Here is a 26,258-nt window from a genome sequence, read left to right as displayed (position 1 = left end):
GGACTTTGAAAGATTATATACTTAACTAATCTTTGTGATGAATATTATGCGGAGTATGGTTTAGTATTGTTGTGTTATCTATGTGGTATTTCAGTATCGAGGATGTAACTCTCTAAACTTTGATTGGACGTCTAGGCCAGGTTTAGGGTGTTACACGCCCAATGTCTCATCGATTAAGCCGAAGCAAATCGGCACCCAGTGCCTGATCGACTTATAGTCAATGCATCCCTGAACTCTTCCTATCCTATGGCATGCCAATTATATTCGGCTCTACCCGAACAAGTAATAGGGTATTCGTTACTCATACTCAATCCATGTATAAATTTACATAAACTAGATCATAAATTCATTCATTTAAATCATATAACAACATCAAATATCACAATAAGCATTCAATTTCATAATTATACAATTATCTATATCTTCCACATAGGTTTCAATTTAGTCCTCAAGAACATCAATCATTATCATCAATTGACTCACCTTAAATTCTCACCATGTGCATATAGTTCAAAATGCAGAAATTAACTAAGAGGTTGGATTATAGAAATGTAAACCATAAACTCTGATCTATTTGTCGATGATTTTATCTTTTCCCTTCTTTCTCGAAGAAGCCGAGTGATCACCTCTAGACGTACAAACGTCCAGAGTGTGAATACTGTAATAAAATAAAGAGTTATGAGGCAGTATTCGAAAGTATACGAGTCTAGAGATTTTACAACAAAGTAGGTGAGTACTCCGAGGATCGTACCTAAGGGAAGCGAGTACTAAATCAATCTTAACCTAAACAATTAAAAATCTAATTAATACTTTAAGTTAGTTATAGTACAAAAGTAAAATAAGAGATAATTTTGGGGTTTCTTGAATAAAATAAAATAACATAAAAGAATTGAATTTCAAGAGATATAAAGAATAAAATGAATTGAATTTAAAGATGGGTGATTAGCTTGCTTCAACAATTCCAATCAAGCATCATCTTGGGTTCCTCATCAACCAACTAGTCGTTACCCTAGCATGATCTTCAGATCTTCCACTAACATAACGAGTCATCAAGGACTACTTATCTTCCGACCTTACAGTCCAGATTGGCTTGGGGTAAAGGTGTTCATGAATGGATAATACAAATTTTTGGTTAATTCCCACCTTGATGACTTCCTGGGGTTGTCAGGCTTAGGTTTTGTTTCACGTTCTTCCTTTCCCAAAAAATTGATCCATTGAGTAACCCTACAAAACAGTTAAGAGATCACGCTTCCACTAGCTAATCCCCCATAGAAGGATTAGTTCCTCATAGCCTTCATAAACAACATGGAATAGATGGAAGAATTAATCATAAAGAATGGGTTGAAATAGAGAGTTTATGAAAAAAACTTATTGATATTGATAATAAGAACGAATCCACAACAGTTGATATCCTTAATAAATCAGAACTCTTGAAAGAAACATAGAACAAATAAACTAAAACTATGAAAAACCTAAAGAAAAAAAAACCAAAACTTAAACCTAAAGAGAGAATCTAAGCTAATGGAATGGTGTTAATAATGTGTGCCAAAGGAGCCTATTTATAGGCTTCAAGTAGTCGTCGCCCTTAACCCTAGGTTAGCTGACGTTCCTGCGCTTTAAGTTTGACTGTGCAGACCAAAACACCCCTGCTACGTGTTTTATTCTTGTCACAGAGTCGATGGCGCAACACACTAGGACCTGTGTTGTGACATAGCAACCAATTTACTCCTCTGCAACTGTCTTCAAGGGTATGTCGTGACAACCTCAGCCTATGTCGCGACATTGAAGGGAATTTCTCACTTTCTCTATTCTGCTCTTTTTGTTTCGACATCGGATCTCCCATGTTGCAACATGACGTCTAGTATTGTCCCGAAATGCCTTCTAATGGTCTCTTGCACATTCACAAAGTATGTTAGCTCTCCCTTAGGCCCTTAAGGTTAATAAAAGACTCAATGTGCAAATTTTATTGAGTGCAAATTAAACTAAAGAAAATTAAAACATAACGAAAATGCTTGTATTCAAGCTCCTTAAATGTGAAAACTAGTTTAATCTACTACATCGAATTACGACAGATCACTGGGTCGATGTTAGCTATAGAATAAAGCAAACAACACATTTCATTAATACACAATCAATTTCACATTCAATTGCTAATATATGCAACTTTTTCATTTTATTCAATTTAGCCCCTAAAACCGGGACTAACATAACTTCCACATTTAACCTCAAATTTTTATACCAATTTCTCTCTAAGCCAAATTTATCTCCCGATTTCTCATTTCTACTATTAAATTTCAATTCTTTTTCAAGTTGGTCCCTATTGCACAAAATCAACAACTGACTTTATAATTTAGCCCTTTTTCACTTTTAACCTCAAAATCTATCAAATTAGTCCTAAGAATTTTATTATTCAATAATGGCAACATCTTCAATCTTTAAAAGTACCAAAAAATAAGACATGGGTCAGATAGCTCGAGATTCTGAAAACATAAAAATTACAAGAAAATGACTAAATTGAACTAACCAAATTGAAGCTTAAAAATTTGAATCCCTAGCCATGAGTTCTTTTTATCCCCCCTTAATGTTTCGGTCAAAAGAAAGAAAGACGGAAAATGCTTTTGATTTTCCACTAACTTGAGTTTAATAATGTTTTATTGCATTTCATTTTATAATTTAATTACTTATATTTTATAAAATAAGAACATACATATATATACTATAATCGGCCACCTTTTTCATATTAAGGTATATTTTCTTTTAAAGTCCTTAATCTAATTCTACATTATAATTTAATATCAATTCATACTTTTATCACTTATGGAATTTAGTCCTTATACCTAAATTAAACACTAATTCAACAAAATTACTTAACTGAAATTCAATTTGCTTCTAATATAACTTCGTAAATATTAAAATATTTATGAGTCTGATTTACGAAAATCGGGTCCTAAAACCACATTTTTTAACACCATTAACTTTCAGGTCGTTACAATGGTTTTATAGGTTCCCGTAAAAAAATAACCTTTTAAGTCTCTTATAAGCATTCAAAAGGCCATAGAGAGATCAAATTCAAACCAATTAGGCCAACTTGAGATGGATGTGAGGGATGAATTAGAAAATGTTTTCAATCATGGATAGATGATGTGGAAGCAAAATTCTAGATATGAGTGGCTAAATTTGGGATATTGGAATGCAAAATTTGTTCATAGCCGTGCAATTCAGAGAAGAAAATTAAATCATATTAATGCTTTACCTTTGGATAACGGTGAGTGGAGTTCTTATCAAAATGTTCTTTGATTTGAGATCATGAGTTTCTTCCAAAAGTTATATGGAGAGTGACTAGGAAGCATGTTGGAGCAACCACTTGGTGATTTTCCTAGGCTAAAATCCTCAAATGTTGACTTCTTGGGTAAACCGATTTTTAATGAGTAAATTAAGAAGGCTTTATTTGATATGTCGCCTCTAAAGGCCCCGTGGAACGATGGATTTGATTCCCTCTTTTTCCAGAGTTAGTGGGATATTGTTGGGTCTGTTGTTTGTGAATGCATCCATGAAGTTTTTGCAGGGAGGGACATTGAACCAGAACTGAATAATATATTGATTGTCCTTATCCCCAAAGTAGAGAACCTTAAGAGTTTTGCTCAATTTCGTCCAATTAGTCTATGCTCTATCTTGTACAAAATGTAATGAAAGTAGATCAAGAACATATAAAGTTTTGTCCTTTAATGAGTGATTATGTTTGGCATCTCCTTTTCTACTATGCTGGCCCTTAATGTGCTTCAAAGCCTCGTGATCAGAGTGAATCATGAACTCCTTCGGCCATAAATAATGTTGCCACGTCTCTAGGGCTCGAACTAAAGTGTACATCTCCTTGTCGTAAACGGGGTAGTTGAGGGCAGCTCCACTTAATTTCCCGCTAAAGTAGGCAACTAGCCTTCCATCTTGTGTCAACACGGCTCCTATGCCCACACCTGAAGCATCACATTCAATTTCAAATGTTTTATTGAAATCAAGTAAAGCTAGTAAAGGGGCATTAGTAAGATGCTCTTTAAGTAAAATAAATGCTTTCTTTTGTTCTTCGGTCCATTGAAAGGCTGAATTCTTTTTTATCCCACTTGTTAGAGGTGCAGCTACAGTGCTAAAGTTAGGCACGTATTGCCTATAAAAACTTGCCAATCCATGAAAGCTTCGAACTTGACTTCTGCTAGTCGGTTTGGCCACTCTTGAATTACTTTGATCTTTTCTTGATCTACTTCCAGGCCTCTCGAACTAACCAGAAAACCTAGAAAAACAACGTTGTCAAAAAAAGTGCATTTTTTAATATTAGCATATAAAGTTTTCTTTCTAAGAACTTCCAAAACAGATAGAGCATAGACTAATTGGACGAAATTGAAGAGGTGGTAACCCACTCAAAGTTTTGTCGGGAAAGACATCTTGGTAATCCTGCAAAAGAGTCAAAATTGAAGAGGGAAGGTTTTCAAGTAAGTCGTTAGTAATAAACATGTTCTTCTTGTACAGGAGCACAAGAAGAGATTGTTTTAACATCAAAGCCTTCCGTACATCCCTAGCTCTCGCAAACACACTCAATTTTTCACATTCTTTTTCTTTTTCATTGTTTCTTTTTTCATTCTCTTTTCATTTTCATTTACAATTTTCTCTCTTTTTTCTCAATTTTCTTTTCTTTTTGATTTTCATTCTTTTCTTTTTCTTTTCCTCTCGCTTGTTCTACAAATTGTTTCAATTTGATTTGGTCTTCATAAACTTGCTTCGGAGCCAACGGGGCTAAAGTCATGTTTCTCCCCATGTGCTTGAAGGTATATCGGTTAGAATATCCATCGTGCAGAGCTCGTCAGTCAAATTGCCACGGGCGTCCAAGCATCAAGTGGCCTGCATGCATAGGGACAACATCACAAAGAACTTCGTCAGAGTACTTTCCTATATAGAAGGAAACAAGTACTTGCTTGGTAACCTTTAGTTCCTCGCCATCATTGAGCCATTGGAGTTTGTATGGGCTCGGATGCTTGGTGGTTGGTAGGCCTAATTTCTCTACCATTAGAGTGCTTGCCATGTTCACGCAACTGCCACCATCAATGATGACACTACATATTTTTCCTTGAACTTGGCAACGCGTGTGGAAAATGTTTTCCCGTTGTTGTTAATCTTCCACGGTTTATGGAATTTCAACCTTGCATTCAAACCCCTCCAAAAAATGTGGCTTTATGAATTTGCCCCAGGCTATTTTTAGCAAAGTTGAATCTCTCAACTTTTCCATGTGTGTGGCCGGCCAAGGGGGGTCTCTTTGGCTGATGGAATTTGCTATTTTTAGCAGCAACAATTAGCTAATAAAGCCACCCCTTGCTGATCATTCAACTCATCCCTCACACTCTTATTCTCTCTTCTCCTCTCTCACTTTCTCTCAACTTTTCCTTCCCATTTTCCCTTTTGTTAAAGTGCTAATTTCTTCTCTTGGGAAAGAGGTCCTCATCAGCCATTTTTGAGCAGCAATTAAAGTGTTCATAAGCCACCTTGATAGCCAAGGACAATGGAGAACGAAGAACAGAGAAATTAGTCAAGCCACGGAGAAACACCAGATTTGCTTCTTGTTTCCTATCTCTTTAAATTTCGTTGTTGTTTTGACAAACATGTTTATGAATATTTATGCTATTGAAATGGTTATTTTTATCAATCTAGCTTGAATTTAATCCGTGTTGTGTTGATTATATTTTGCCTACTTGAGTTATTGAAATTGTGTCTGTGCTGTTATAGGCCTTGGATGCTTGATTAAGTAAAATCATGCCTAAGTTATTCTTGCAATATTAATTGTTAGATAACTAATGAATTAATTATTAAATTGTATTGAAATTGTAATTAATCGACACAATACTTAATCAGTGCATGCTTATTCTTCAATTAACATGAATACTTAAATTTGTCCAGATTTTAGACCAATTAAACAACGATTATTAATTGAGCTGTATTTAACTAATTTAACTAACTCAAATAATTATTCCAGCAGCAATATTAATGTCTAAATGAAATTGAGCTGAATTTTAGCTGATTCGAGCTCATGGAGCTGAAATGGAGCTAAGTTCAGCTTGCAAAAATATGCACGGAAGGCTCGTAAAGCTGGTACGAATGTGCCCAACACTTCCAGCCGATATCTCATCCCAAAGATGATGAGCCAAAACCGATATAGCTTCTTTGAATTGCTTTGCACGAGCTCGCGTACTTAGTCCGTGAGGAAACACAATGGAATCCTTACTCGAGCTGGACTCATTGTGGGGAGTGGTCGTATCATTGCCCCTCTTCGAAATGACTTGTCCTCAAGTCAAAATCTACATCGAAAGGAGATAAGTCAGCAACATTAAAATGGTCCATCTCCACGGGGTAGTAATTTGGACTTCCGTTGGGCTGGGAATCGCTCCTTACGCATGTGAACCCAGACCCAATCACCGAGTTCGAACACAACTCACTTTCGACCCTTTTTGGCCTTTTGCGCGTAGATCTTCGTTCTTGTATCAATGTTATCGCGCACCTTCCTATGTAGTTCTTTCACATACTCGACTTTCTTTTTTGCATCTGCATGAATAAGCCGATCGTTAGGCAGACACAACAAATCCAAAGGTGTCAAAGGATTAAAGCCATAGACTATTTCAAAAGGGGGATATTTGGTTGTTGAATGAACTGATCGGTTGTAGGCGAACTCAACATGCGGCAAGCATTCCTCCCTTGACTTTAAGTTTTTCGAATGATCGCTCTAAGTAATGTCGATATCACTCGATTGACTACCTCATTTTGGCTATCAATTTGGGGGTGACAAGTGGTTGAGAATAGAAGCTTGATTCCGAGTTTTCCCCACAAGGACCTCCAAAAATGGCTTAAGAACTTGGTATCGTGATTAGACACGATCGTTCTCGAAATCCCATGCAAACGTACGACTTCCCAAAAGAAAAGATTTGAAATATGGACAGCATCATCGATCTTTGTAAGGCAATAAAATGAGACATTTTAGAGAACCTATCTACTACAAAGAAAATAGAATCCTTCCCCGTTTTTGTTCGCGGCAACCCGAGAACAAAGTCCATAGAGACATTGATCCAAGGGCCTTCGGGTATTGGCAATGGAGTGTATAGTCCATGTGGCTAAATTTTGGACTCGGCCCTTTTGCATGTTATGCAATGTTCACATATGCGCTCAACGCCTTTCTTCATTTTAGGCTAATAGAAATACTCTTGTAATGTCGACATGGTTTTACTAATTCCAAAATGTCCCATAAGTCCGCCACTGTGCGCCTCAAGTACAAGGAGTTCTCGAACGGAACTTCGTGGAATACAAAGTTTTCCTTCCTTGAAAAGAAATCCTTCGTACCTATAAAATTTCTTAATAGCAGTATTCTCACAAGCAACAAATATTTCATGAAAGTCGTCATCATGAGCATATAAATCTTTCAGCAAAGAGAATCCAAGAAATTTAGAATCGAGAACAAAGAGTAAAGTATACCTCCTCGACAATGCATCAGTCACGATATTGTCTTTACCTTTTTTGTACTTTATTACGTCTATGAAGGCAGCTGGTGCATTCGTCAGCCCAAACGGCATCACTAGGAACTTGTAATGACCGTAACGAGTCATAAATGCAGTCACAAACACGTCAGCCTCCTTAACTCTCAGCTGATGGTACCCAGAACGAAGATCTATTTTGGAGAAAATTGAAGCTCGTCGTAGCTGATCAAATAAATCATCAATCCTCGAAAAAGGATACTTATTCTTGATAGTCAGTTTATTCAATTGCTGATAGTCAATGCACATGTGCATGGTCCCATCCTTCTTCTTTACAAATAACACCAGCGCTCCCACGGAGACACACTAGGTCGAATGAATCCTTGATCCAACAGTTCCTAGATTTGAGCTTTTAATTCCACCAACTCCTTTGGTGCTATCCTATAAGGGCGGATGGACACTAGAGCTCCCACAACCGTCTAATATGCTGACCCAATCAACTTATTTAGTTGATTATTTGGCTTGCAAAAAATTGCATTCAGACCCATCCACTTATCAAATCTTTGTAGATTTGCCCCTAACTAAATTTAGCATTTTGAAAGCTTCTCAAACATGCCATATGTGTTGCCGGCCATGGGGCGAGTCTATGGATGCTAATTTTTGCTATTTTTATCAGCCTATAAAACGTATAAATACCCCCTTGGCTGCTTATTCAAACACACCTTTCATCCTTTCATTCTTCACTTCTCTCTCAATTTTCTCTCTTCAAAACCCTTCCTTTGATCTTCTTTTTTCCTTTCCATTTCCTTACCAATTTCCCCACTTGGAAAAGAGCCCTTCAACCACCAGTTGAAGTAGCATTCAAGTGCTCGTAGAAGCCTTGGTTCAACAAGAACAATCGGAGAAGGAGGAGCAGAGCAAACTAGTCAAACTTCGAAGAAACACCGAATTTGGTTCTAGTTCCCTATCCTTTAATTTTCTATTGTTGTTGTTATGAAAATGTCTATGAATACTTGTTATGTTGATATGTTTAATTTAATTAATGTGACTTAAATTTAATTCGTGTTAGGTTGATTGCATTTCGTTCACTTAAGTTATTAAAATTGTGTTTGTGTTGTTATAGGCCTTGGTAAGTTGTTTGATTAAGTAAAATCATGATTAAGCTACTATTGCATTATAATTGTAAGTTAACTAATGAATTACTTATTTAATCGTGTTGAAATTGTAATTAATTGACACAATACTTAATCAGTGCATGTTGAATCTTCTAAGGTAGCTGAGGGTTAAATTAGCGAAGATATTAGACGGTACATTAGCCTTGCATAACTTGCAAGATTATTGTGATTAAACTGTTTCAAGGTAGGAATACATTGTTACCTCACTTAATCTTTTATGTGCTTATGAAGATTGATTATTTGTTTGAATTGGTTGGCATTGGAAAATGTTCAAGAGATTAGTTAATTTAATAAATATGTATGAGCAGTAGTTAGCAAATTACCAAGTTGTTGTGAATTTATTCGTAAGAACATGAACATGAGTTTTTAATCACTTCTTCAAACAAAATATTTTTCTTCACCAAAGTGTTTTTAATTGCATTCATAAATAACTCTTTTCACTATCCCTATAGGTACAATAACTCGACATTTGCTTGTCACTTTATTACTTGTTGTGATTGTGTACACTTGCACATTTCCATTGTTCCATGTTTTTAGCGTCGTTACCAAGGACTGTTTTAAAAGTCGTTATTTGTGAATTTGTGAGTTTTGCATTTTGGTTTAATTTTTTGTTCAATTTTAACTTAAGTAATTTTTCTGTGTTTGTTTTAAGTGTTTATGTGTATTGATCGAATTATCGATTTACTCCTCGTATACCCTGAGATTGAAAAAAGTTTTCGATGACGAAGAAGACAAGCATTTTAGAGAAGGATCGAAAAGATAATCTTTGAAAATTTGAATCAAGGAAACAGAGCAAACCCTGCTCAAAATCCTATCCCTATTGGTGATGATAGGGATAGAGCTCTAAGACAGTATGTTGTGCCAACGTTTCATGATCTTAATCTGAGTATTAAGAGACCCAAAATCGAGGCACAATAGTTTGAGCTGAAGCTAGTCATGTTCCAGATACTTCAAGTGGGCCAATTTAGTGGAATGCCTACCAAATATCCTCACCTCCACTTAAGACTATTTATTTAGATAAGTGATTCTTTCAAGTTAGCTGGAGTACCCGAAGATGCACTACGATTAAAGTTGTTCCCATATTCACTAAGGGACAGAGTTCGAGCTTGGTTGAACTTATTGCCACCAAATTCTATTTCCACATGCAAGAGTTTACAAAAAGATTCCTCATGAAGTATTTCCTGCCTAGCAATTATGCTAAGTTGAGGAACAAGATCACTACTTTCCAACAAATGAATGATGAGTCCTTATATGAGGCATGGGAAAGGTACAAAGAATTATTAAGGAAGTGCTCTCATCACGGAATCCCTCATTGCATCTAACTTGAGACGTTCTATAATGGTCTCAATGCTCACATGAGGATTGTAGTGGACGCTTCTTCTAATGGTTCTAAGTCTTATAACGAGGCTTATGAAATCATTGAGAGGATTGCCAACAACAATTATCAATGGCCAACCAAATTAGCAGTGCTAGGAAGACGGGTCGTTGGAGTACATAAAGTGGACGCTCTCATTTCACTTGCATTTTAGGTATCTTCAATTTCCTCAATGCTTAAAAATTTTACCACTAATAGGTTTAATAGTTTTGCAGCTCAGCCACCTAATCACTTTGAAAATATAGCATGTATTTATTGTAGGGAAGGACAATTGTTCAAAGAATGTCCATTAAGCCCAGAATTTGTGTATTACATGTGTAATCAGAACTAGAATCGAGGAAGGCAAGGACTGCAATCCAATTTTTATAACCCATCTTGGCGAAACCACTCTAACCTTTCCTGGAGTAACCAAGGGGCTGGAACAAAGTAACACTTATGCCTAAACAAGACCAATCCAGCCACTTGTTTTTACCCAACAAGTTCAGAAACCAACTCAAGCTGAACCTTTGAAGAGTTTAGAGAACCTATTGAAGGTGTATATGGCAAAGAATGATGGCACTTTAAGGAATTTGGAGAATCAAGTAGGTCAACTTGCCACTGAACTCAGAAACCGTCCAAAAGGTGCTTTGCCTAGTAATACAGAGAATCCAAAAAATTAGGGGAAGGATCATTGTAAAACATTAACATTGAGGAGTAGAAAGACATTAGAGCCCAACATTGTCGAAGTTGAAAAAGAGCCAGCTGATGCTCAAGACTTAGTGGAAGTTCAATCGAGTACTAGAACCAGAATCTATAAAATCCAATAAGGTAACTTTTGAACCAGTTAATTCTGATAAACTAACAACTTCGTTAGATACAGAATTGCTATAGAAGATGAATCAACTAGTTCCAGTAAAGAATCCTTCTCCCCTACCTTCAAAGACTTCAGAAGCAAAAGCAGGAAGTCCAGTTCAAGAAGTTCCTAGACGTACTCAAGCAACTTGATATCAACATTTTATTGGTCGAAGAACTTGAGCAAATGTCGAATTACGTCAAATTCATAAATAATATTCTATCAAAGAAATGAAGACTAGGAGAATTTGAGATGGTAGCCCTGACGAAGGAATGCAGTGCATATCTTAAAGACAAACTAGCCCAAAAGTTGTAGGATCTTGGATGTTTTACCATACCCTGCAACATTGGATCAACTCATTGTGGTACGGCACTATGTGATTTGGTTGCGAGCATCAACTTGATGCCCATGTCTATATTCAGAAAGTTGGGGATAGGTGAAGTTAGACCTACTATGGTTACACTTCAATTGACAGATCGATCTTTAGCACATCTAGAAGGAAAAATCGATGATGTATTGGTACATGTAGATAAATTTATTTTCCCTGGTGACTTTGTTATTCTAGACTTTGAAGCAGATGAAGAGGTGTCAATCATCCTAGGAAGGCCTTTCTTGGCAACTGAAAGGACCCTTATAGATGTGTAGAAGGGCGAGCTTACTATGCGTGTTCAGAACGATCAGGTAACATTTAATGTTTTTAAGTCTATGAGATTTCCTAACACACTTGATGATTGTTCTTCAGTGTCTGATTTAGAGAAATTATTCATGGAAAAGGAACTCAACTATGTTGAGGACCCGTTGGATCAAATTTTGACATCAAACCCTCTAAGTGATGAAGAGGGGGATGAACATTTAGTTTTGCTAGAAGTTAATCAAAGGGGATTTAATCTACAATCCCACTTTGAATATTTGGAGTTAGAAAGTAGAGATTATGTCCAGCCAAAAGCGTCAATTGATGAGCCACCTAAATTAGAACTGAAGGTACTTCCCTCACATTTAAAAATGTTTATTTAGGTAACGCTTCTATTTTGTTTGTGATTGTTTCACTGGAGTTGACCGAAGAGCAAGAAGAGAAACTCATCATAGTGTTGAAGCAATTCAAGAACGCTATCGAATGGGCTATTGCTGATATTCGTGGCATTTTTCTATCTGTATGCATACACAAGATCATACTTGAAGATGGCAAGAAAGGGACGATTGATGGACAATGAAGACTGAACCCCATCATGAAGGACGTAGTAAAGAAAGAACTCATTAAGTGGTTAGATGCGGGTAAGTCCGGTCTAGAGCGTGCCAAAGAAAGGAGGTATAACAGTTGTAGAGAATGAAAACAATGAGTTGATACCAACTAGAAAGGTTACGGGATGGAGAATTTGCATCAATTACCGGAAGCTGAACAAGGCGATTAGGAAAGACATTTTCCTTTATCGTTCTTGGACCAGATGCTAGATAGACCCACGGAATGAGACTATTACTACTTTCTTAATGGATACTTGAGGTATAATCAGACTACAGTAGCACCAGAAGATCAACACAAAACAATATTCACATACTCGTATAGTACATTTGCATTTAGACGCATGCCATTTGGTTTATGTAATGCACTTGCTACATTTCAAAGATGTATGATGTCTATTTTTATTGACATGGTTTAAAAGTATTTGGAAGTCTTTATGGATGATTTTTCAGTGTTCAGAGATACATATGATGATTGCCTAGCCAATCTAGCCAAGGAACTAATGTGATGTGAAGAAACAAACCTCGTACTTAACTAGGAAAAGTGTCATTTCATGATACGAGAAGGTATTGTTCTAGGGCATCAAATAATGAGACTTGGAATTGAGGTAGATAAAACAAAGGTAGATGTTACTGAGAAACTCCCACCTCCAACATCCGAAAAGGGTGTTAGGAGCTTTTTGGGCCACGTCTGTTTTTATCGGAGATTTATCAAGGTCTTCTACAAAATTGCTAAACCCTTATGCAAATTATTAGAGAAGGACACGATGTTCAAATTTGATGAGAAGTTTAAGGGCTTTCAATAATTTGAAGAGTCGATTAGTTTTGGCACCCATCATCGCCACACCGGACTAGGATTTGGCATTTGAGCTGATGTGTGACGCAAGTGACTTCACGGTAGGAGCTATGATGGGCCAGCGAAGGAACAAAGCTTTTCATCCCATCTACTATACAAGTCGGACTCTGACAGGAGCTCAATTGAATTATACGGTAATAGAGAAAGAGTTACTTGCTATTGTGTTTGCTTTTGACAAGTTTCGATCTTATCTTGTAGTTACCAAAGTGACTGTCTATACAGACCATTCCATACTTAAGTATTTACTTGCCAAGAAAGACGCTAAGCTGAGATTGATCTGATGGGTACTTCTACTCTAGGAATTCGATCTAGAACTTCAATAGCGAAAAAGGGTAGAAAACCAAGTAGCAGATCACTTGTCCAGATTGGAGTCACAAAAAGGGAATTCTCCACTTATACTAATTTAAGAGACATTCCCAAATGAACACATACTGAAGGTAAATCATGTCCATAATACCCCTTGGTTTGCTGATATTGCTAACTATTTAGCTTGTGGTTTGATACCGATTGATAAGACATATCATCAAAAGAAAAAGTTTCTTCACGATGTGAAATATTATTTCTAGGAAGAGCCATATTTTTTTAAAAACTATGCAGATCAAATGATCAGGAGATGTGTGGCAGAAGATGAAGTACATAAGATTCTATATCATTTCCACATAGCTCTGAGTGGGGGACACTTCGGAGGTACACGTACTGCGGCCAAAGTATTGCAAGCTGGATTCTGTTGGCCAACGTTATTCAAAGATGTATATGCTTATGTAAAGGGTTCTGATCGATGTCAAAAGGTTGGAACCGTCACCAAAGAAATGAAATACCCCAGACAAACATCATTGAGGCAGAATTAGTCGATGTTTTGGGTATTTACTTCCTTGGTCCTTTCCCTCCGTCTTTCAGTCACAAGGACATATTGGTAGCAGTAGATTACGTGTCTAAGTGGGTTAAGGCCAAGGCATATCTGACGAACGATGCTAAGGTTGTGATGAAGTTTTTGCAAAAGCATGTGTTCACAAGGTTTGGAATCTTGAGAGCTATCATCAGTGATGAAGGGTCCCATTTTGTGAACAAATGGTTGAAATGGTTACTCGACAAACATGGAGTGAAGCACAAGGTTGCCACAACTTACCATCTGCAGACAAATGGGTAAGCTGAACTGGTGAACAAAGAGATAAAAGACATACTCGAGAAGGTAGTTTGCCCGAACCGACGAGATTGGTCCAAAAGACTGGATGATGCTTTATAGGCCTAAAGGACAGCATACAAGACACCTTTAGGGATGTCACCTTATAGGTTGGTCTTTGGGAAAGCCTATCATCTATCCTTGGAGTTAGAACATAAAGCTTACTGGGCTCTCCAACAACTCAACTTGGATCTTAAGCTTGCTAAAGAGAAACGGATGCTTCAACTCAATGAGTAAGAAGAGTTTTGAATGTTCTCATACGAGAATGCCAAACTATTTAAGGAAAGACTTAAAAGATAGCATGACAAGGACATTCGAGTTCAAGAATTTGAAGTAGGTTAGCAAGTCTTATTATTCAATTCCAGATTAAGGTTCTTTCCAGGTAAGTTAAAATCACGTTGGTCTGGTCCGTTTACAATTCACCAAGTCTTTCGATATGGAGTTGTCGAACTTCAAGATAAGGGAGGTACTTTTCGATTCAATGCTCAGCGTTTAAAACATTACTGGGTGGATAAAATTGAGGGGGATACAGTCTCGTTCATTTTATCAGATATTTAATTTTTCTCGTTTTTATTTTTAAATAAATAATTTAAGGTATATTTTCGGGATTCTTATGTTTAAATAAATATTGTCTAGGAGATTGGAACTTAAGCGGAACCGCTTGTGACCCCTCTAATCTTTCCTGAGAATTGATTTTAACATAATCTTTCAAGAAATTATTCCCTAAATGGCAAAATTAGTTTTTCAAATAAAAGGGTCAATTTTGATCGAAGTCTTAATTGCAACTAAATTTTCAAATTTTCTTTAAGTCCAAGTACTTAATTGAACTATTTTCAAAACCTAGTTGCTCTTTTTGTGGATATTAAAAATTAGATGTCCCTTTTTGTTAAAGGCATCTAAAATAAATGTTTTTAAATTAATTTTAATAATTAAGATGATAATACCTAGTATATAATTATATTTATTATAATATATATTAATTATTATCAACGTTGCATAGAATTAGGATTTGTTTAAATTTGATAAATTTTAATTAATAGTTTTTATTCCAATAAATTAATATCAAATAATAATTTAATATTTATTATATTAATTATTAATTGTTATTAACTTTGTGTAGAATTAGAACTTAGACTATTTTAATTATTAATTTGTTCTAAGAAATCTAATTGACCTCCTACCCTCTTCACTATAAATTCCAATCACCTTCTACACTTTTTCATATCACCTTAAGCAAACCACACCAACAAGCACCTAGTGCCGCAGCTCTCAAACCTCTAGCCACAACATCGCCCAGCTCTGCATGGCACAATTTCACCTAGCAGCAACCCCGCATGCTACTACTGCCATTTACGCCAGGCCTGCTCCCACGCACTTGCCCGCATGCACCTGCCTACATCGCACCACGCTGTCGCTAGTTCCTGCCCAACTAACGTAACTGCAAATGCCAAGGATGCACACTACTGCTGTACGTTACTTCAAACCCGTGTGCACCCTTACTAGCCACACACCCTTGCCTAACGCACCACACCATCAAGACACCCTCCAACTGTCCCTAAATTGACCTCTTCTTCTTTATATTTATTTTCTTCGAGTTTTTAATTTTTATATAAAGGTGGTAAGACAAATTTTTCTCCTAAATTTCAATTTTATTTAATTTTTCAATTTATTGAATTGTTAATATTTTATACTAATTAAATTTTTGAGAAAATATGTGTTTCCATCTTATGTTCAGGTTAATCATGCCTCGCAAGAGAACTCATGCCTATTTCCAAATTGACGAATCACAAAAAAAAATTCACTATGAAGAAGCCAAAGTGAGATACGAAAGCGTTTTCAAGAATTAATAAATGCACCCTGAAAAAGGCTTTACACTGAAAGAAAGCAACTATATCGATTTCATGGCACCCATTCGACAAATTGTTGAAGCTCTCAATTGGGAGTTGTTTTGTGAGAAAAGACCTAGTGCATATGAGAAATTAGTTCGTGAATTTTATGTAAATTTGACCTCAAACAAATTAACAGAAGTTTCTGTCCAAGGAATCAAGGTACCAATAATCTCAACCGCTATTAATGAATTCTTTGAATGACTTAATTTCAAAGACGATGAATATTCTTTCTTGATGAGAAATATTGAGGCTAAAAATCTGCAAGAAATTCTCAAGGAACTTATAGTTCTAGGTTCTAAGTGGACTGTGTCAAAGAAAGGAATTCACACTTGTCATAGAGAATATTTGAGACCACTAACGAAGGTTATAGCCAGGGCACAATCATAGATTGGGACCTCTACCGAATAGCCGGAGACTCTATTCTCCAGCAATGAGTTGCAGAGAACGAGAATCCCGAAGAAGAAGAGACAAAGATCCCACAGAGATCAAACCAATACAGTTAGTGAAAATCCTTAATAAGGTAGAACCAATGGAGCTAGTAACCAAACCTGATGTGGAAACCTCAATGTTCAGAACTCAATCACCTCGCCCAGATCTTCGAAATGAGCTGTCAAAGTTGATGGACATAATGCAACATATGCAGTGGTAGCAACAAGCTTACTGGAGATATTAAAAAATACGAGATGACTCAATGAGAAGCGCTCTTACGAAAATATTCAATGACCCGTTTATTTTTGTGCCTTAGTTTCCAGGTTTTATATTTGAACCATGGAGTCCGTTATCAAAGATGGAATGAAGCAATTCATGCAAAAACAAAGAAAGGGGGATCTTTACCTTATATTATTTTCTTTCCTAGGTTATTTTAGGATTAGGGTCTATGAGGATTTTTAATTTTTTGCATAATAAAACAAGAGATGGAAATCATGAAAAAAAATGAACAAGTTTTTATAAGAAGTGTGGCAATAGATATATACATGTCTAGGATTGGATCTAGAAAGAGCTTGGTACTTAAGCAGCCAAATTGACTCACCTCCTCTTTTCTAGAATCCTACCTTGTGTATAGCATCTATTCACTTCTAACAATGAGGACATTGTTCATCTTAAGTAGGGAGACCGAAAAATTGAAATTATTTCCTCTCAGAATAAAATTTTCTTTTAATTATGGTTAGGTTATATTTTGTTCCAAAATTTGAAATTTTGTTAAGTATGCTAAACTTCAGTATGAATAAAGTTCTATTATTTCAATAATTGTTATGTTAACAGAATTATGACATAAATGTACTCTTAATAAAGTATATAAATCATACCATAAAATTTTAGTTCTTTAGGAAAGCTAGGCATGCATATAAGTTTAAGTCTCTAGAATTGACTTAGTAATTTCTTGAGGTGAAATCCTAGGAAACATGGAATGTTGAAAATGATTTAGGCAAACTTTTGTTTGGACCATTTGAGCCTTTCAAGCCAACCTTAATAAATTTTATCCTTTGAAACCCAACTTTGAGACTATATGGTGTAATTTTATTTGAACCTTTGCAATATTTAGCCATCACTTTTCTATTAACTATCTTTAAATTGTCCCAAACACTAGACTCATTACTATTCAAAATATTCTTTGAAAATTAGTTTGAGGGAGTTGAAAAGAAGTATCAAATGCTCAAAAAAATTTAGTAGATACAACAAAATGCTCATGAAAAAAAAAGAAAAAAGAGAGAGAAGAGTATATGTACTTGAAAGAAAATAGATGTACAAAAGAGCATGTGAAAGAAAAATAAGTTGGTGTATTGAAGGTAAATATTCCGAAGGCCTGATTGAAGCCGAGTCTAGGGTTTTTAGCCTAAATTTATTATCTTTTACCTACCCCTAACCTAGCCACTTTACAACCTATTGAAAAGACCTATTGATTTAAGTTTCTATGCTACTTACATTAGTGGAGAGAAATTGCTATGTTCAACATATGAGGGCATAAGTTAAACTTAATAATTGCACCTTAATCTTAAATAAGGGAATAAAATCAAATTTGCAGGGATTTAACACGTCTTTATTGAGTAAACATTTAGCCTATTTTTATTATCATAATAATAATTGAGATTAATTTGAATGATATGTATACTTAAGTAGCATAAATATCAAAATTCTTGTTCTTGAGCATAATTATACTAAATTCATAATTTTGGGAAGAATGTTGTTTTGAAGGAATTTTTCAAAGGTGTTTTTGAGAAATTCTTTTCAATTCATGCCCTTTTAACTCAAATTCATGCAATTTCGTAATAATTCTTGTCGAAAAATATATAATAATTATAAAATAATTAAATTGTACTTAAATTATTAAAATTTTGAATTTTAATTAATTTTATAATAAATTTTGATTTATTTTCAACAGATTCGCACAAAGAGTGAAAAATGGCTCAGCAAACACTACTAGAAGAACAAAACTGAGAAGTGATTTTGAAGCATCGAGGTGAATTAATTTTGTAGCCTAAGACAGTCCAAATTATGAATATTAATTCATAATATAATTAATTTTAATTTTTATTCAATTTATTTTGGGTTAAATAATTATTATTAATTAAATTATGAAAAGAGTCTCAATTGTGCTAAACCAAGAGACTGATCCAATTGAACAACTGGGCTGCCCAAAACTGTCCAACATGCTAACCCAATCAGCTTATTTAGCTGATTACTTGGCTTGCAAAACATCCCTTGAAGCTTCCTTAAAATTGCATTCAAACCCTTCCATTTATCAAGCCTTTGTAAATTTGCCCCTAGCTAAATTTAGCAAGTTTGAAAGCTTCAAACTTGCCACATGTGTGGCTGGCCATGGGGGGAGTCTATGGCTGCTGATTTTTGCTATTTTTATCAGCCTATACAACCTATAAATACCCCCTTGGCTGCTCATTTCAAGCACACCTCTCATCTTTTCATTCTTCAGTTCCCTTTCACTTTTCTCTCTTCAAAACCCTTCCTTTGTTCTTCTTTTTTCCTTTCCATTCCCTTGCCAATTTCCCCTCTTGGAAAAGATCCCTTCAAAAACCGTTGGAAGTAGCATTCAAGTTCTCATAGAAGCCTCGATTCAACAAGAACAAGCAGAGAATGAGGAGCAGAGCAAACTAGTCAAGCTTTAGAGAAACACATGATTTGATTCTAGTTCCTTATCCTTTAATTTTTTATTGTTGTTATTATGAACATGTCTATGTATACTTGTTATGTTTGTATGTTTAATTTAATTAATATGGCTTAAATTTAATTCGTGTTAAGTTGATTACATTTTGTCCACTTAAGTTAATAAAATTGTGTTTGTGTTGTTATAGGCCTTGATAAGTTGTTTGATTAAGTAAAATCATGATTAAGTTATTCTTGCATTATAATTGTAAGGTAACTAATGAATTAATTATTTAATCGTGTTGAAATTGTAATTAATTGACACAATACTTAATAAGTGCATGTTTAATCTTCTAAGGTAGTTGAAGGTTAAATTAGCAATGATATTAGACAGTACATTAGCGTTGCATAACTTGCAAGATTATTGTGATTAAACTGTTTCAAGGTAGGAATACATTATTACCTCACTTATTCTTTTATGTGCTTATAAAGATTGATTAATTCTTTGAATTGACATTGGAAAATGTTCAAGAGATTAGTTAATTTAATAAGTATGTATGAGCAGTAGTTAGCAAATTACGAAGTTGCCGTAAATTTATTCGTAACAACATGAACATGAGTTTAGTAATTCTAAGTTAAGAAATGTAATTAATCTAACACAATCATGTCATCTTGATTAAAATCATCTTTTGAAATCGTGCATTCGAACTTTTTTTTATTTTACTTAGTTAAATTTTAGGTTTTGATCACTTCCTCAATCAAAATATTTTTCTTCACCAATGTGTTTTTAATTGCATTCATAAATAATTATTTTCATAGTCCTTATCTGTACGATAACTCGACATTTACTTGTCACCTTATTACTTGTTGCAATTGTGTACACTTGCACATTTACATTGTTCCAACAATACTAAAAATTATTGCATGGGCCGAGTAGCTCTAAGTACTGGGATTTCAAAAACATAAAAATTACAAGAAAAATACTAAATTGCACTAACCAAATTGAGTTTGAACCCTAAGGTCCCTAGGTTTTTCGTAAGCTTCTTGTCCTTTTCTTTATTTCTTTCTTTCAATTTGTTTGCATGTAATAGTAATAAAAGAAGAAATGATTTTGGTTGTTTTATTACCATTATCTTTTATTATTATCATTAACATTATAATATAACATATATAGATTAAAACTATCATAACATATATATAATATTGTAATTACTTCACTTAACCGTCCACTTAACCCTTATGTGATTTAGTCCCTATACCATAATAGCTCCTAATTCATGCTAGTACCTATCCAAAATTTAATTTGCTACAATATTAACTTCGTAAATATTTAATAAAAAATATTTATGAGTTCGTTTTACGGGTACAAAATCCTGAACTTACTTTCTGACACCCCTGACTATCGGGTCGTTACAATTCTTCCCCCTAAATAAATTTTATCCTTGAAATTTACCTGAAAAGAGATAAGGATACTGGAATCTCATTGTCTCATTTGGCACCCAAGTAGCTTCCTCGATACTATGACTATGCTATAGAACTTTTACTAATAGGACACATTTATTATGTAACTTTTTCACCTCGCGGGCTAAAATTTTGACCGGTTCTTCTTCATAAGACAAGTCAGGTTGAATTTCTATATCTTCCGCTTAAATAACGTGAGACTAATCCGATCAATACCTTTTAAGCATTGAAACATGGAAAAAGTCGTGCATTTTCTACAATTCTATAGGTAATGCTAATCGATACGTGACGCGTCCCACTCTTTTGGTGATCTCATATAGTCCAATAAAACGAGTACTCAGCTTCCCTTTTCGGCCAAATCTCAAAACTTTCTTCTAGGGTGTCACTTCTAGAAACACCTTATCATCAATAGAAAAATCAATTTCTCGACATTTCATATCTACATACGATTTCTTTCTATTAAAGGTTGTTTTCAATCTATCTCGGATTAACGTAACAATATCTTCCATTTCATAAATCAATTATGGCCTAAAAACTTTTCTTTCACACAATTTCATTCAGCAAACATGTATTCGACACCTACGACCATACAAGGCTTCGTATGGAGCCATTTGAATGCTCGATTGGAAACTATTATTATGTACGAATTTGGCCAAAGGTAAATAACGTTCCCAACCTGATTCAAAATTGATTACACATGTGCCAAACATATCTTCCAAAATCTGAATTACACATTCAGATTGTCCGTCTGTCTACGAGTGAAAGGTTGTGTTGAAATTGAGTCTCGTACCAAGAGATTCATGCAACTGTTTCCAAAATTTCAAAGTGAATCGTGAATTTCAATCAGAGATAATTGACATAGGGACACCATGCAATCTCACAATTTCCTGAATATAAACTTAAGCAAGTTTTTGAAATGACCAGTCAGTCTTAAATGCAATGAAATGAGCCAATTTCGTAAGTCGATAAACGATCACCCACACAGGATTTTTCTTGCTTGAAGATGAAGATAACCCCGTTATAAAATCTATTGTGATGCGTTCCCATTTGCACTCAGGAATAGAAATAGGCTGAAGTAATCCTATGGGAACCTGATGTTCTGCCTTAACTCGCTAACAAGTTAAGAATTTAGCTACATATTCAACTATTTCTCTTTTTATTTCGGGCCACCAATATGATTCTCGCAGATCTTAATACATATTTTGTAACACCTCTAACCCGTCTTCGTCGTCGAATTAGGGCTACGAAGCATTACCGTACAATCAGAAACATTTAAACCTAATATCATTCAATAATTTAAATATATCAAAAACCATTCATTCACATGTATAATGTCCCTAAATTGAGCCCTCGAGGCCTTCAAAATAGTTTAGGAGCTATTTGGGACAAATTTGAAACAAAACAAAAGTTTAGGAAAAAGCTACAAAAATTGAAACAGGAGTCACACAACCATGTGGAATCACCCCAGGCAGTGTAACTTTCGAACAAGGGACACACGGTCGTGTCCTAGCTCGTGTCCTCACCCGTGTAACTCACTGAGGAGGGTCACACGGCTGTGTCACACACCCTTTGCCAGGCCATGTAACTCTTTGAGTAGCCCCACACACCCGTCTATCAGGTTGTGTGCTAGGACGTGTAACTCACTAACTTGAACCCTCTAAAATCATCAGATGACACACGGTTGTGTCGCCAGGCCGTATGAACCCAAAATTTACCTAAAATAAACCCATTACAAACCATATCATGCATAACCTTTCATTCCATATAAGCTCACTTTAAAAGGACCTAAACATCACCCTGTGACAGCCCAAAATGTGACCCTAGTCGGAAAGTGGTTTCGGGACAACAAAACCGAGTCATAAAAATAATTAACCGCCATATTTGAAGCTTATTATATGTATATATGCATGTGTGAAAATTTCATGTTTGAATTTTGTTAATTGTAAGTGAATTTTATTAAATAGGACTTGTGTGAGAAAATTTAGAAATGTGATAGGCAAATGTTAAAGTGGCCTATTGATGCATGTTAAAAATGCTTGTACTTGCATGTCAAATTGGCCAAATTCTAGATGGTGGCCGGCCATGTTATGGACTAAAGCATATTATAATTATTTTGTGTCAACATTTTATGCTAATAATTTTATGTTACAAAATGAAATAAGGAATAAGGCTAATAAAATACTAGTTAATGGGAGGAGAAACCAAAGTTTCTCCATTCTTGCTCCTCATTGCCGTACCTAGAAGAGAAAAGCTTTGAAAAATTCAGCTATGGTGGTTAGCTAAATCAAGGTAAGTTCAAGGATGATTCTTGGATTTTTAGCATTTTTTTTTAGTTAGTCATTAAGTTCTTTGCTTAACCCATGACCAAAATTTGAAATGGTGTGGTGTCTTGAGCATTCGGTTTTAGTTATTAAAGGATGAGATTGGGTTATAGTCTTTATGTTTTATGAAGAATTGTTGAAGAGAAAATGTTCAAGAAATGGTTGTTGTTCATGTTATTTGGATGAAAAATAAAATGGTAGTTAGGTGAAGTAGAGTCTAACAAATGAGCACATATGTGCATTAGTTGCTAAATAGAGAAAAATCGGCTAACAAGTTGTGTACTAAGGCCGAATATGATTTTGGATACTATTGGGCAATGTATGTGTTTTGAATTGATGGAATGGAGAGGATGCTTTAATTGTGTTATGAACAATTATATGTTAAATTAAGGTTTGCTAAGCTAGCTACTAAGGTGAAATGCAAATGTTAGCATTTGATTTGGTAATAATCTGCTTGGAGACAGCAGCAGTAAGGTGATTTTGGAAAATCGCCATAATTTGTAGGAGTTGAATTAGAAGCTAAGTAAATTATGTCATTAAAGCTTGAAGAGTCTAGTTTCTGACAAAAGAAACTATAAAAACAAAAGAGTTACCGATCTTGAGATATTTGAAGTATTGTGGGGCTGAGTCAAAACGACTACTAGATTCCCTGTTCTGTTTTTATAAAATCAGTATAAATTGTACAAAAATGGCCCTAAGATAAAATTTATGTGCTTAGACTCCTTAATTAGTCTAGTTTCAAATGAAATAAACAAGAACATATTTTGAATTCTGTACAATGAGAAATTTGATTCGTAGTGAAGGATAGGCAGTTTAGTCAAACAGTGAAACAAGGTGAACTTTAAGAAAAATCTGGTATTGTTGGGCTAAACTAAAAATTTTGAAAATTTTATGGATAATAGATAAATGAGTCTTCTGTCAAGAAAAATTTACGGCAATTGATTTGGAGTTTCGTAGCTCCAGTTATAAAAACTTTAGTGACTGTTGCTCAAGAAGTCAGCTTATAGGGAAATTGTAATTATATTGTAAACATTAATGAAAATTTGCTAATGAATTATTTATTGATTTTTATAAAGCTTACTGTAATCTATGTGTGTGAAAGTCGAATCTATATATATTATATTCTGAAAGTAATACTTGAATAGTCGATTAATGACTATTTTAAAATTTTTTGAACTTAAGCTCAAGAGCAAAGGGGAACTAAATCCGATAAAGGGAAGGAAAAAGTAATTGAATAGCCATTGAAGTCGTTCGACAACATCCGAGGTAAGTCTTCGAGTAATGACCCTACTTGAATTATATTGAAATGATTAGTCATACTATGACGGATAGCCGAATGTGCATAGAGACTATGTTATAAAGCCAATCGAAATCATGCTCTTTGTGTGTGGCTATTGAGCCGAAATTGGAAAGGTTTAATAAATGTTCTGTGTTTGAGCCTTAGTAACGAAAATGAAATATGGATGTGTCATGATTGTTGATATATATGTGCATGAGCATTTGAATGATATCCGGGCTAAGTCCCGAAGGCATTTGTGCTAGTGATTTTATCCGGGTTAAGACCCGAAGGCATTTATGCTAGTGATTTTATCCGGGTTAAGACCCGAAGGCATTTGTGCTAGTGATTTTATCCGGGCTAAGACCCGAAGGCATTTGTGCGAGTTGATATATCCGGGCTAAGACCCGAAGGCATTTGTGCGAGTTGCTATACCCGGGTTAAGACCCGAAGGCAATTGTGCTTGTGGTTATATCCGGCTAAATTCCGAAGAAACTTGGGTTCGAAGGTGAGCGTGTTGTGCTGTAATAAATTCAATTAATACGCTCGAAAAACCCAAACGATAAGGTATGTTTGCGTGTGCATCGGAAAAGTCGATTCGTTTTAAATAGTATTCGTTCAATCGACTAACGAACTTTCGGCTTTTAGATAGGTTAATACCTTGTGTGTATATGTTGATGAAATGTGAAGTAAGTATGTTTATGAGAATGTGTATTAATAAAGTGATTCATTTAGCTATGTGAATGTAATACTTTAGTCAAAGCCGATTTCATTACTTGAAACTTACTAAGCTTTAAAATGCTTACCCCGTTGCTTTGGCTCTCTGTTTTATAGATTTGTTCGTTAGATATCGGATTCCGGATCATCGAAGTCGAAGTCATCCACACTATCAAAGCCCTTTTGGTACTCTTTTAGTTGAACTCTGGATATGGCATGTATAGGACTACCCTTTTTGTTGTGGGTCATGGACCCTTTGGATTTGTATAATTTTGGATAGCCATGCGAAAATTGCTTATATATGTTTGAGCATAATGTTATAATCATTTGGTATGGATATGGTTATTGAGAGGTGTGGATATGCTTAACAAGGATTGGCCATGGGAATGGTTAATCACTATCATAATTTGTGCTATTTATGCTAAAAGGGCTAGTTGAATCATGGAAACTATGAAATAGGTAAAGTCTACCTTAAAGGCAGATGCTGACAGCAGCAGTGATGTAGATTTAGAAAATCACTAAAAATAGTAGGAATGGAATTAAATAGTGAATAAATTATTTAAACGAACCTTGATGAATCTATTTTCATAGGAAAGTAACGAAACGATCATATGGACAGTATGTTAAGAGATATTCAGGTTCTCGTGAGACGGGGCCAGAACAGTTTCTGGATTCCCTGTTCCGACTTCGGAAATTCATTATAAATTAACCAGAGATAATTAGGAGTCATGAAATATATGTATAGATTCCTCTCTGAGTCTAGTTTCTATAGAAACGAACGGCATCAGTATTTAAGCTCTGTGCAGGGAGATATCCAAGTCGTAATGAGCAAAGGTCAGTGTAGTCGATCCCTGTAACATGGGAGACTTTGACTAATAAAATGTACTAATTGGCCCGACCAAAAATTCTATAAAAAAGAATATGATTCTAGTTTCAGGAAAAATTTAAGAAACTGATTTTTGAGTTGTGAAACTCAAGATATGATTTTTAAGGTGACAGTGACGCAGTTAGCCAACTGCCTGGAAATTTTTAAAATGGATTGTGCAAAGAAGTGATATAAGTCTGCAAACCCCTCGTGTCCGACTCCGACGACGGACTCGGGTACGGGGTGTTACAATTTTATTGGTATCAGAGCTACGGTTTAGTCGATTCTAGGACTACCGTAATGCGTTGGGTCTAGCTATACATGCCATTTTATGTGATTATTTGATAGTGTGGTGATTTCTGACATTTGCAAATGTGTTTATTTATAGTAATGGATCCCGATCCCGACCGAGCGGTAGCTGATGATCTTGAGAGTGTAGCGCCTGCTCCTGCACAAGGGACAGCGCCGGTGGACTCT

The 26,258-nt window shown here is 35.3% G+C and overlaps 1 non-coding gene across 1 annotated transcript; it reads right to left on the bottom strand.

Annotated features, from left to right (window-relative positions):
* Positions 1–9,873: 9,873 nt before the first annotated feature.
* Positions 9,874–9,980, bottom strand: LOC121224702 (small nucleolar RNA R71). Its single transcript, XR_005922447.1, has one exon. It is a non-coding gene; the product is annotated as a small nucleolar RNA R71 (small nucleolar RNA).
* Between the last annotated feature and the right edge of the window lie 16,278 nt (positions 9,981–26,258).

The sequence above is a fragment of the Gossypium hirsutum genome, chromosome D12, assembly GCF_007990345.1.
Source record: "Gossypium hirsutum isolate 1008001.06 chromosome D12, Gossypium_hirsutum_v2.1, whole genome shotgun sequence".
NCBI classification, from domain to species: Eukaryota; Viridiplantae; Streptophyta; class Magnoliopsida; order Malvales; family Malvaceae; genus Gossypium; species Gossypium hirsutum.
Note: the sequence above shows the minus strand (reverse complement) of the source record. Positions and strands in the feature narration are given on the sequence as shown.